At 43.9% G+C, this 14,018-nt stretch overlaps 1 non-coding gene across 1 annotated transcript; it reads left to right on the top strand.

The window, feature by feature from the left end:
• The first annotated feature begins 3,077 nt into the window (after positions 1-3,077).
• Positions 3,078-3,150, top strand: trnar-ucg (transfer RNA arginine (anticodon UCG)). The gene has a single exon. It is a non-coding gene; the product is annotated as a tRNA-Arg (tRNA).
• Positions 3,151-14,018: the final 10,868 nt, after the last annotated feature.

Below are 14,018 nucleotides of genomic sequence, written 5' to 3'. Positions count from 1 at the left end.
CAACAGAACTTTAATACAAACACAAAATGAAAAGCAGAACAAGCCAGAACCCAAAATATGGATTTACAGAGGAAGCGTGCTGGGCCCAGAACCCAGAGGTGGATGGATCAAAACCATCCTCTGCTAAAAGAAGGGAACAAAATAAACCTGGTTGTTTTGAAATGTGGATCTGTTGAAGAGGGTGGAAATGGTGAGGGAGTCAGTTGTTCCTTTTGTTTTGTGACAGAGACCTCATTGTTAACTAAATCATTTAATTCTTTACTTGAAGATTCACGCTTTTTCGCTCAAAATGTTTGACAACTTCCTCCATGCTGGTGCCCCATCACACACAACAGGTGCACTTGTCCTCTTTTCACCTCTGACCCTCAAACATTCACAGTCTTCCAGTGAACGTCCAATTGTCCTCTGAAATAAGACATGAATCTTTCCCTGCTGAGACTCCTGATCTCTGACTGTCACTAGCATGTGCTAGCAGAATACAGCACTCCTTCTTCATGATCTGTCTTTGTCTCTGACCAGCTCTCCTGCTCTCTTTCCTCCTACCAGTCAAAGCAGACATCTGCACCTACTGATCTTGGATCTGCTGCCCGTTCCTGCCTGGTAAAAGAAGGAACCAGCACCTGGTTCTCCAGGCTGAATGAACTCCAGGACGTTGGCCAGCCGTGTCAGTTGAAACCTTATTTGTCCAAATAGAGAAAAAATAAGTCTGATTGTTGATGAGAGATGTCATCATGGCTTTGAAACTGTGGTTGGGGACCAGCCAACATGAGCACATTCATGGAAGAATAGCAGTAAAAACAGGAAGTGTTAGTTAGCAAGTACTCACCAGTCTGTCACTATCATACTTGATTCTAGTGGAACAAAATGGCTGCTGCTGACTGTGCTGCCTGGTGGAGGATCACTCTTCACCATCCTCTCAGGCCTTGATGGAACCAAAAAGGCCAGTTCCTGGAGAAGATCTTCTAGGGGTCCAGGTTAAAGCGGTGCCCCAGCTGGCAGCAGGTGCTGACCCAGGTCCTGCATGGGAGATACTGTCAGTTCTGTTCTGCCCTGCTCACAACCACAGGCTGGTGTTGAGGCCTGCAGCAACCAGGGCCCCAGTCACCAAGAGTATAAAGGCTGGTCATTGTGGCAGTGGGAGGAGTCAAAATGAAGACAGACCAATGAGAGCAGGACGTTCCTGGAGAAGTCAGAAGAACTTGACCATGTTTCCTACAGTACCCAGGAGGCCTGGTAGTTGTTGAAGGAAGCTCCAAAAGCAAAGAGCAGACAGCAGGACATCAAAAGAAAAGATCCAGACACTAAAACTACAAGTAGAAACAAGAAGAAATACTAAAAGCTTTGGAAAGATACTACAAGGTTGGATATACATTATTATATACACTACTATTCTCATTGACTCCTAAAGAGGGACAGGAAACATTAGAATGTGGATCAGATCAGCTGATTTCAGTGTTGAGTCCATCCCTCCATCCACTTTCTATTCTTATCCTTTAAGGGTCATGGAGGGGGGGGGGCGATCCCAGGTGACATTGTTCAAGAGGCAGGGTTCACCCTGGACAGGTCAGAATTCCTGATGATGTCATCAGGGCTTTGACAGTAACTAGAATTCTGTCTTTGATCTCAGGAGGACATGAAAGAAACACAATTTAGAAAAGTACATGAGACCATGGCAGCATGATGGTGCAGTGGTCAGCACTGTGGCCTCACAGCAAGAAGGTTCTGGGTTTGAGTCCAGGCTCGGGTGCAGAATCTTTCTGTGTAGAGCCTGCATGTTCTCCCCTCCTCTATGCTGCTACAGGCTGAGACTGCTGGGGGACACATCAGGTTACATGGAGCCCTTCCCTCCTCTCCCCCTCTCTCCTCCTCTCCTCCCTGCACATTTTTGGAACTGTCATTACCACTACTTGTTGCACTTTGTAGTTTGGCCTTGGTGTCTCGCAGTCTCTCTGTGTTTCCACAGATCCACCTGAGCCCCAACCGCCGCCTGCATCGCCCCCCCCCCTTATTCCCTACTGTTACACCGGCCTGCGCTCCCCTTCCATGAACCAGTCTGCCATCCAGTCCCCCATCAAGCTGGCTTGCTCTCCCTGCCTCCCCTACCAGAAGCTTCCTTCTTCAGCTGTTATTAACATTTCCGTGTTTCCAACATTTTGTATTGTAAACTGTTTTCTTGTCTGTAACAACATCTACTGCACGTCTGTCCTTCCTGGGTGAGGGATCTTCCTCTGTTGCTCACCCTGAGGTTTCTCAGATTTTTCCCTGTTAAAAGGGTTTTCGATGGAGTTTTTCCTCAGTCGATGTGAGGGTCTAAGGGCAGAGGATGTTGTTATGATGCCACGTGAAGCCCTTTGAGACAAACTGTTGGTGAAAACGGGCTCTACAAAGAAAATTGCCTTGCCTCCCCGTCCATGTGTGGGTTCTCTCTGGTACTCCGGCTTCTTCCCACTGTCCAAAGACATGTAATGTGGGACGAGGCCGATTGATACTCTAAATTGACTGTAGGTATGAATGTGAGTGTGAATGTGAGTCTCTGTGGCGCTCGGCTGTTAACAGAGAGGCTGGTGGTTGGAGCCCCCCAGGGACCAGGACCAGGCTCTACTGGTGCTGAGGACTCTGTTGATCAGCTGCTGAGTTGCTACTTGATGTCAACATTGGTCTGTTTCATCCTGAGTAGTTTGATCCTAGCAGAGTCGCTGCATCAATGATCTGAATGTGGACGGACAGATTGACCCTCCACAGCAGATGTCTGTGACAGATCTCTTGATGAGACGCTTCAGTCTTCAATTTTAGTAGCAGTGTGGAGGAGGCCGGCCGGCTGTGGTTAAAGTGGTGGGGGCTCTGGAATGAAGGGGGTCACTGTTTGGTTCTCAGATGCTCCAGCTCAGGTTAGCGAGGTGGTGGAGAAATGAGTGAGAGCTCTGCCAGTTGGAGCCTCTTGGGTCACGGGAGGCTTCACTCCTGGAGGTGGAAATGATGAGGAGTTTGTATGTAATAAGCCCCTCCCCTCTGCAAACTTCTGTAAGTGTAAAAGCAGTGTAAAAGCAAGGACACATGAACATAGCAGCTTCTTCACAGGGCTGGTGGCGCAATGGATAACGCGTCTGACTTCGGATCAGAAGATTCTAGGTTCAACTCCTGGCCAGCTCGCTTTGAACTTTATACTGAGAAGATGAAGTGAGAACCAGTGATCAAAGTCACTGAAGTCCTCCCAGGTTTCCTCCTTGTCTGCTGGAAACATGAACACATGAATGATCCTGCTACCTCTCATGTTAAGCTGCACTTGACAGTGACAGCAGGAGAACAAAAATCCCAGTGTGTCATCAACATTTCCTGTCAATCAATGATAGAAGCTGTTGAATTTCTGGATCAGAACAAGGAGAAAGGAGCCCCAATGAAAGAGAGATGGTTCTTGACTCTGATTTTGTTCTTCACTCCTACACCAGAGAGTGAAAGTGAGGGCTGGCTGGGAGCAACTGCCTGCTTCAGAGTGGGAGGAGCCTCAGGACTTTCCAGTGAGAGCTGCAAACTTCCACCCGCGCCCAGTGCCAGCAGGTCTTCATGATGGAGCTGAGAAGAACACAACAACACCAGAGCACTGGAGAATTACTGTGTTCTCTTTTGGTGTCCCAGTGTTAATTTGAGGATCTAAACCTGATATTTAGAAAATCAGACAGCACAGAAAAAGAAAATGCCACCACATCACTGAAATTTTCTGTTATACAAATGAACGTGTTGACTCTTTTTGTATAAGCCCTGCCACTGAGGTCCCCAACATGAGCTGGAGTTGGGAATCTTGAACTGAACCTGGTATCACAGCGACCCCTACTGCTGCAAAATGGAACAGCAACACTGAACCAAGTACAGGATTGGAGTGAGACTGATGGTTGCTGTTTGGGTTTTTGAAGAACCAGGAGGGTGTGGCTTCAAGCTGGATTCTCAGAGACTATTTCCTCTGCTACTCTTACGTCCACTTCTGTCAACGTGCAGACATCTTTCTCGTTTCTGCGTACTTCAGGTGACAGCAGAGCTGCTGAGATGGCTGGTTGCTGCTGGAGGAAACGGTCCAGCATCTCCAGTGAGCTATTCCAACGTGTCACCACGTCAATCACCATCTTGTGCTCAGGAAGCTCCAGCACCCTTTGCTTCTCACTGAGGATGCGGCTCGCCGTAGAGCTACGGTGAAAAAATGCAGCGATGCGTCTGACTCTGCCGAGCAAGCGTGCAGCTGTAGGGACTTCAATTAAGAAGGTGTGCAAAGCAACCAATGTGCAACAAGCCCGTCATCTCCGCAGCGCGGACAATATTTGCTGCTGAGTTTTCTCGCTGTGTGGCTGGTTTCCACGGCTCTGGTTTGAAGAACATGGCATGCGAGGATCCAGTCGCGAATGTAGTGAGCTGTAATGGTCAGATATGAATGATGATGTCATCAGGGCTTTGACAGTAGCTAGAATTCTGTCTTTGATCTCAGGAGGACATGAAAGAAAGACAATTGAGGAAAGTAGAAGAGAGCATGGCAGCATGATGGTGCAGTGGTGAGCACTGTGGCCTCACAGCAAGAAGGTTCTGGGTTTGAGTCCAGGCTCGGGTGGGGAATCTTTCTGTGTAGAGCCTGCATGTTCTCCCCATGAATGCGTGGGTTCTCTCCGGGTACTCCGGTTCCTTCCCACTGTCCAAAGACGTGTAATTTGGGACGAGGCTGATTGGACACTCTAAATTGACCGTAGGTATGAATGGTTGTTTGTCTCTGTATGTGGCCCTGTGATGGACTGGTGACCTGTCCAGGGTGAACCCCGCCTCTGGCCCGTAGATGCTCGGATAGGCTCCAGACCCCTCGACCATCAATGTGGGTCTTTTGTTAATTGCATGCCACATGAAATTATTGTTGGTCAGTTTTCTAGCGACTGTCTCACAGTGGCAAGACAAGAACAAAAAATGAACAAAAATGACTGTCACTGACTTAAATAAATCAAATCTACTTCAAAGTTCCTTCTGTTGTCATAAGTCAGCCATTTTAAGTGTACTTGTAGTTCCAGAACATTCCAAGAGGAGATGATATGAATCCATTTTGTTAGATGAACTCTGTTCCTCTGCTTTGATGTTGGTGGACTGAGGGGAGTTTGCCTGAACCTGCTTGGACCTGCTGGCTCCTGCTCAATCCCTCACTCAGCCTCACTCAGCCTCAGCAGCACCGCTCCACTGAGGCCTGATTCACGTTCCTAGCAACCAAATAGGAGGAGAGCTGAACCTTCTTGCTGGGAGGCCACAGTGCTGACCACTGCACCATTGTGTCCCCTGAAAATGCCACCACCTTGTTGGGATTTTCTGTAACAGCAAGCACACATGAACACAGCTGCTTCTTCACAGGGCTAGTGGCGCAATGGATAACGAGTCTGACTACAGATCAGAAGATTCTAGGTTCAACTCCTGGCCAGCTCGCTTTAAACTTTATACTGAGAAGATGAAGTGAGAACCAGTGATCAAAGTCACTGAAGTCCTCCCAGGTTTCCTCCTTGTCTGCTGGAAACATGAACACATGAATGATCCTGCTACCTCTCATGTTAAGCTGCACTTGACAGTGACAGCAGGAGAACAAAAATCCCAGTGTGTCATCAACATTTCCTGTCAATCAATGATAGAAGCTGTTGAATTTCTGGATCAGAACAAGGAGAAAGGAGCCCCAATGAAAGAGAGATGGTTCTTGATTCTGATTTTGTTCTTCACTCCTACACCAGAGAGTGAAAGTGAGGGCTGGCTGGGAGCAACTGCCTGCTTCAGAGTGGGAGGAGCCTCAGGACTTTCCAGTGACAGCTGCAAACTTCCACCAGCGCCCAGTGCCAGCAGGTCTTCATGATGGAGCTGAGAAGAGCACAACAACACCAGAGCACTGGAGAGGAGCACAACACTTCTTTGCTTCCTGGCCACTCTCATGTCTGTCTGTCCATCTGGAGCTGGGGGGAGGAGCTTCACATGTTTTTTCTTTTTTTAAAAAGGGAATGACATGACTTCCTCTGTATGTTAGAATATGAACGACTAAAAATGTTCATCCACAGTTTAAAGTTAGAATGAATTTAAAGTAGAAAAACCTTCCCTCTTCAATCCTGTCAGTCAGTGTTGTAAACTGTTTCAAACAAATTCTACTGTTCAACAGTTCAAGTGTTTCTAATGAAGCTGAATGTTCTCCTCTACTTTCCTCAATTGGGTTTCTTTCATGTCCTCCTGAGATCAAAGACAGAATTCTAGGTACAAATAAAGACACTATCAAAGCCTCCTGATGACATCATCATCAATTCTGTCTTTGATCTGTGTCTGTCCAGCCGGTCCTGAGTGGATCCAACAGTTTCCCATGGGTGACTCTGTCGTGGTCTCTCTCTCTCCTGCTGTCTCCAACTCTCAGAGTGCTTCTACTGGTTTCTCTCCATCGTCCCTGTTGCTAGGCAGAGCACTGGTGAGGACTGAGGCCAGTGATGTCATCACCTCCAGCTGAGACCTGCCAGGTGATCCTGCTTCATTCAACTCTGCTGCCTCTGCCACTGCCCTGACTGGTGAGGCTGACAGCAGGTTCTCTCTCATCTAAACTCTCTGTTTACAATGGAGGCTGAAATCCTTGTGATTGGTGGTTCAATCATCAGGTCTGTTGAACTCCCAGGTGCCATCACCTGCTGTCTTCCTGGTGCCAAAGTTGTGGACATTATTGAACGTCTCCAGGACTCATCGACCTCCACCCCTCCTGCAGGTTCTCCCTGTCTCTGTGGTGGTTCTCTCTGGTACTCCAGCTTCCTCCCACAGTCCAAAGACATCAAGAGGGTAGTGGTTACCTGAACACTCTAAATGACTGTGAGTGTGAATGGTTGTCTGTCTGTGTGTGTTGGTCCTGGGATGGACTGGTGACCCATCAAGGGTGAACCCAGGGCTGGACTGGCCATCTGGCCGATGCACATCTTTGGGCCGGCCCATAACTGTCATAATTTTTTTTTCAAAAGTGTATAGTTTTTAATCGACCGTAACGGTATCGGAGACGCGAAACGCGGCCCATTGGTTGATTTTCTTGAAGGACATTGGGCTCGTCCAATGAAATCTCTCAGCTCTCTCTCTTTCTCTTAGTCAAGCCATGCTGTTGCAATGGAAGTGGAGGAGTCAGATCAGACAGTTGGAGACTATTTTAGTCGCCCTTCTTCCACACAGAGGACTGATTTTTTAAAGTTTCATCCTCAACAAGATTCCATAAACCCTGTTGTCCAGAGGCTCTTCGTTAGAACGGACGGCACGACGTGGAAATGGCTGACTTATTGTGGTCAACGTCATGCTTTGTTTTGTTTTGTTTGCCCTGCTTTTAGCAAGCCCAGTGATCCAAGTGTCTTCATTAGAGGCCTGACAGACTGGAGGCATGTGCACCAAAGAGTAGAGGAGCATGAGAGAGGCATGGCACATAGGCAGTGTGCTGAGGCCTATTTTTGAAACTGCTCCAGAGCAAGACTGGCCACCTCCTTGAGGGAAGACAGCTGACAGGACACCGTGAGCAGGTGAAGAAGCAGGGCTGGACTGGGACCAAAAAATGGCCCTGGCATTTCTCATCCCTGGCAGCCCTCCATGGTTATTTACACGATATGTGTAAGCACACGCCATACCAGAGGATGTATGTGCACATTGTGAAGTTTCAAAAATTAAAATAAAGTGCAGTATTCTACATGGAAGACAGTAACCATGTTAAAAGAGTGATACTCTTTCACTACTCAGAGACCTTCTTCTTCCACTACACGTTCCAACACCTGACGTCTCTTCTTCCCAGTCCAGCCCTGGAAGAACGCGTCGAGTTTTGGAAATTCGGCTGCTTTTCTTTTGCGGAGTCTCTCTTTTTCGGCTCCTCCTTTCTCCTTCCTCTTACTGGGCAACATTCTTCATGGCTTCTGACTGCAAGGTGGCCGCTGAGTGGTGGCACTACAACTGGATGGGTGTGTTTCTCATTTTAACACAAAAACAAACTAACCGCTGTTTCTGCGTTTTTACCAGAAATATATATTTTGAAATGCCTGCTCACACCGGCCCATCCGGCTACATCCACCAAACTTTACACACATAATATAATATAATAATATAATATAATAACCCTGAACACAAGCCCCAAAGCAGTAGTTGTTTTGTTTTTCTTCATAAAGGAGGTGCACAGTCATGACTACGATATCTCTGGCAACAAACATGGAAGGGGCTTTGGGGTCTTGTGTTTCAGCTCTGTAACTTCTGGATGGCTGAAAATGTCAGAATCAGTCCTCTCACTGACATCCACCATTGGTGTGACTTTTGGTGGCTTCAGCTCAAATGAAACCAGGGAAGAGGGGCCAGACTTTGAGCAGCCCCTTAGGGTTAGTGGATGCCCCGGGACCGTGCTTGGGCCCCTTAGCACCTAGATGGCTGAAATTCCCAGCACATGCTACTCTGGGGCATCACACTATGTGTGTAAAGTTTGGTGGATGTAGCCCAAGTAGAAACACCAGAACCCAGAGTTGATCCTCAATTCTGCTCCAAAAGGCTCTCGGAGTGCAGAAGTCCCAGACCCTGATTTTGCCCAGTTTCACAAGGGGATAGTTTTTTCTCTTTGAACCTAGGAAGTTGAAATTTGAGTGTGTTGTTCTGTTCTCGAAGGATCGCATCTGTGGTGGTTTGACCCCCCTAAGTCCTTTCTGCTGTCCGTAAAGGGCGTGGCAAAGTCCAGTAATGTCTTTAAATTAAGCATCATAACTGGTCAAAGTTGCTCCAAATGAGATGAGATTTCTGGGAGGAGTTCACACCTCTGCCAGAAACCAATATTTAAAACTTTGAAGCCCCACCTCCTTCCTGAAGCTACTTCCTGTTTGGGAGGGGGTTCTAGAATTATTCCACCAGATTAGGATTTCATAAAGTTTCAGGTCTGTGTCCACTGGAGAGGCCAATGAGAGCAAAAGAGCAACAGGGTCAAAGGTCAACAGGCCTCGTGTCTCAGCCAGGCCTCAAAGGGTTAAGTGAGCCTTTTGGAGCTCCTTTGAAAAAAGGCCTGACACCAATCTTGTTCAGGACCAACATGAAGAAGGATCTTTGGAACATTTTCACATCTTTAAGACCGCCTTGACTCCTTTTTATAGCAGGAGTCACTGAACAGCACAAAGCTGCTATTGCAGCCATCAGGCCTCATTTCTGATCAGTTATTATTGTTGAAACAAAGCTGAATATCAATTATTGATTTTTATTGTCATCATTTTGAACACCTGATGAGAGAAACACAATAAAAACATTTGAAAAGGAAGGATCAGAGTGTTGTTGTACTGCAATACTACAGTACAGCATCAGAGACACTCAGTTATTGATTGCCTGAATGATTGATTTCCCCAGAAGAGGAACAGCTTTGTTGGAGCAGTAAAAATACACACATCAGAACGACAAAGTTACATTTGAAAAGAAACTACATGACATTACCAGCACAACATCTGAAGAACAGTTAGGATCAATTTAACTGGTCAGATAGTTAGGATTTCTTTAATGATATCCTTGATGAACCCAGACATCAGAGTGGTTTGTTCCCCTCAATCATAAATCTGTAAATATAGCGTGAAGTGAATTAATGTAGCATTAGAGGTTATTCGAAAAACTTACTACATTACTGTCAGCATCACTGACTTGATTAGCAACTATCACTACATTACTGTTAGCATCATTTTGAGTTCATTATTAATTCTTCCGACATCACTGTCGCATTATTTTGATGTTCGTATCAACTTTTACTACATTACTGTCGCATTATTTTGAGGTTCGTAGCAACTCTTACTACATGACTGTCGCATTATATTGAGGTTCGTAGCAACTCTTACTACATGACTGTCAGCATCACTTTGAGGTTTTTCGAAACACTTACTACATTACTTTAACCATCACTGACTTGATTAGCAACTATCACTACATTACTGTTAGCATCATTTTGAGTTCATTAGCATTTCTTCCGACATCACTGTCGCATTATTTTGAGGTTCGTAGCAACTTTTACTGCATTACTGTTGCATTATTTTTAGGTTCGTAGCAACACTTACTACATGACTGTAAGCATCACTTTGAGGTTATTCGAAAGTTTCACTCCATCACTGTCGCATCATTTTGAGTTCATTAGCAATTCTTACTACATCACTGTCGCATCATTTTGAGATCATTAGCAATTCTTCTGACATCACTGTCGCATAATTTTGATGTTCGTAGCAACACTTGGTACAAGACTGTCAGCATCACTTTGAGGTTATTCGAAAGTTTCACTCCATTACTGTTAGCATCATTTTGAGTTTATTAGCAATTCTTACTACATCACTGTCGCATCATTTTGAGATCATTAGCAATTCTTCCGACATCACTGTTGCATTAAATTGAGTTCATTAGCAACTCTTACTAAATGACTGTCAGCATCACTTTGAGGTTGTTCGAAACTCTTACTACATTACTGTAAGCATCACTGAGTTTCTTAGCAACTATCACTACATTACTGGTAGCATCATCTTGAGTTCATTAGCAATTCTTCCGACATCACTGTCGCAATATTTTGAGGTTCGTAGCAACTTTTACTACATTACTGTCGCATTATTTTGAGGTTCGTAGCAACTTTTACTACATTACTGTCGCATTATTTTGAGGTTCGTAGCAACACTTACTACATGACTGTCAGCATCACTTTGAGGTTATTCGAAAGTTTCACTCCATGACTGTTAGCATCATCTTGAGTTCATGAGCAATTCTTACTAAATCACTGTCGCATCATTTTGAGATCTTTAGCAATTCTTCTGACATCACTGTCGCATTATTTTGAGGTTCGTAGCAACTCTTACTACATTATTGTTGCATTATTTTAAGGTTCGTAGCAACTCTTACTACATTACTGTCAGCATCACTTTGAGTTTATTAGCAACTATCACTACATTACTTTTAGCATCATTTTGAGTTAATGAGCAATTCTTACTACATTACTGTGAGCATCATTTTGAGATCATTAGCAGTTCTTCCGACATCACTGTCGCAATATTTTGAGGTTCGTAGCAACTCTTACTACATTATTGTTGCATTATTTTAATGTTCGTAGCAACTCTTACTACATTACTGTCAGCATCACTTTGAGTTTATTAGCAACTATCACTACATTACTGTTAGCATCATTTTGAGTTCATGAGCAATTCTCACGACATCACTGGAGCATTAATTTGAGTTCATTAGCAACTCTTACTAAATGACTGTCAGCATCACTCTGAGGTTATTCGAAACACTTACTACATTACTGTAAACATCACTGAGTTGATTAGCAACTATCACTACATTACTGTTTGCATCATTTTGAGTTCATTAGCAATTCTTCCGACATCACTGTCGCAGTATTTTGAGGTTCGTAGGAACTTTTACGACATTACTGTCGCATTATTTTGAGGTTCGTAGCAACTCTTCGTACATGACTGTCAGCATCACTTTGAGGTTATTCGAAACGTTCACTCCATTACTGTTAGCATCATTTTGAGTTCATTAGCAATTCTTACTAAATCACTGTCGCATCATTTTGAGATCATTAGCAATTCTTCTGACATCACTGTCACATTATTTTGAGGTTCGTAGCAACTCTTACTACATGACTGTCAGCATCACTTTGAGGTTGTTCGAAACACTTACTACATTACTGTAAGCATCACTGACTTGATTAGCAACTATCACTACATTACTGTCAGCATCATTTTAAGTTCATGAGCAATTCTTCCGACATCACTGTCGCAATATTTTGAGGTTCGTAGCAACTTTTACTACATGACTGTAAGCACCACTTTGAGGTTATTCGAAAGTTTCACTCCATTCCTGTTAGCATCATTTTGAGTTCATTAGCAACTTTTACTACATCACTGTCGCATCATTTTGAGATCATTAGCAATTCTTCTGACATCACTGTCGCATTATTTTGATGTTCGTAGCAACTCTTAGTACAAGACTGTCAGCATCACTTTGAGGTTATTCGAAAGTTTCACTCCATTACTGTTAGCATCATCTTGAGTTCATGAGCAATTCTTCCGACATCACTGTCGCAATATTTTGAGGTTCGTAGCAACTTTTACTACATTACTGTCGCATTATTTTGAGGTTCGTAGCAACACTTACTACATGACTGTAAGCATCACTTTGAGGTTATTCGAAAGTTTCACTCCATTACTGTTAGCATCATTTTGAGTTCATTAGCAATTCTTACTACATCACTGTCGCAATATTTTGAGATCTTTAGCAATTCTTCTGACATCACTGTCGCATTAGTTTGATGTTCGTAGCAACTCTTAGTACAAGACTGTCAGCATCACTTTGAGGTTATTCGAAACGTTCACTCCATTACTGTTAGCATCATTTTGAGTTCATGAGCAATTCTTTCTGAATCACTGTCGCATCATTTTGAGATCTTTAGCAATTCTTCTGACATCACTGTCGCAATATTTTCAGGTTCGTAGCGACTTTTACTACATTACTGTCGCATTATATTGAGGTTCGTTGCAACTCTTACGACATGACTGTCAGCATCACTTTGAGGTTATTCGAAACACTTACTACATTACTGTAAGCATCACTGAGTTGATTAGGAACTATCACTCCATTACTGTTAGCATCATTTTGAGTTCATTAGCAATTCTTCCGACATCACTGTCGCAATATTTTGAGGTTCGTAGCCACTTTTACTACATTACTGTCGCATTATATTGAGGTTCGTAGCAACTCTTACGACATGACTGTCAGCATCACTTTGAGGTTATTCGAAACACTTACTACATTACTGTAAGCATCACTGAGTTGATTAGGAACTATCACTCCATTACTGTTAGCATCATTTTGAGTTCATTAGCAATTCTTCTGACATCACTGTCGCAATATTTTGAGGTTCGTAGCAACTTTTACTACATTACTGTCGCATTATTTTGAGGTTCGCAGCAACTCTAACTACATGACTGTCAGCATCACTTTGAGGTTATTCGAAACTTTCACTCCATTACTGTTAGCATCATTTTGAGTTCATTAGCAATTCTTACTAAATCACTGTCGCATCATTTTGAGATCATTAGCAATTCTTCTGACATCACTGTCGCAATAATTTGAGGTTCGTAGCAACTATCACTACATTACTGTTAGCATCATTTTAAGTTCATTAGCAATTCTTACTACATTACTGTTAGCATCATTTTGAGATCATTAGCAGTTCTACCGACATCACTGTCGCAATATTTTGAGGTTCGTAGCAACTCTTACTACATTATTGTTGCATTATTTTAAGGTTCGTAGCAACTCTTACTACATTACTGTCAGCATCACTTTGAGTTTATTAGCAACTATCACTACATTACTGTTAGCATCATTTTGAGTTCATGAGCAATTCTCACGACATCAATGTAGCATTAAATTGAGTTCATTAGCAACTCTTACTAAATGACTGTCAGCATCACTTTGAGGTTGTTCGAAACTCTTACTACATTAATGACAACTACCGGATTTTCTCACAGAAGACAAACCAAACAAACAAACAAACAAACAAACAAACCAAAGATTATACACAAGAACTGAGCGAAGATTCTGAAAACAAAATGCACCCCGCCTCTCGCCCGTAGACGCTGGGATAGCAGTTGAAGAGGCCAGTGACCACGAGGAAAGACAACCTGAGGCTGACGCAGCGCAGAAAAGACATCAGGCAGAACCCCTGAGAGCAGAGCTTGCTAGCATTGGTGAAGGCATGAGACTCAAGCAGGAACTCCAGAACCACTGAGAACAATTAAAGACCAACTTAAAAGAACCATGAGGTAAGAAGTTCCCCCTCAGATGTGATATTGAACACAAAGTCCCAGAAAGTAATAAAGAACTAGAGGAGCAAAAATGATCTCCTGGATAAAAGTCAACACAACTGCTAGAGAACAAACTGATGACATCAATGAGTCCCTAAATAAGAGGCCACTTTGATTCTTAAGCCATGATTCAGCGCTCAGACCCTGATAAACCCTCCTGATGAA

This window comes from Aulostomus chinensis, chromosome 1 (assembly GCF_037954235.1).
Source record: "Aulostomus chinensis isolate RoL2024-O1b breed Wild chromosome 1, RoL_Achi_v1.0, whole genome shotgun sequence".
Taxonomy (NCBI): domain Eukaryota; kingdom Metazoa; phylum Chordata; class Actinopteri; order Syngnathiformes; family Aulostomidae; genus Aulostomus; species Aulostomus chinensis.
This window is presented reverse-complemented; position numbering and strand designations above follow the sequence as displayed.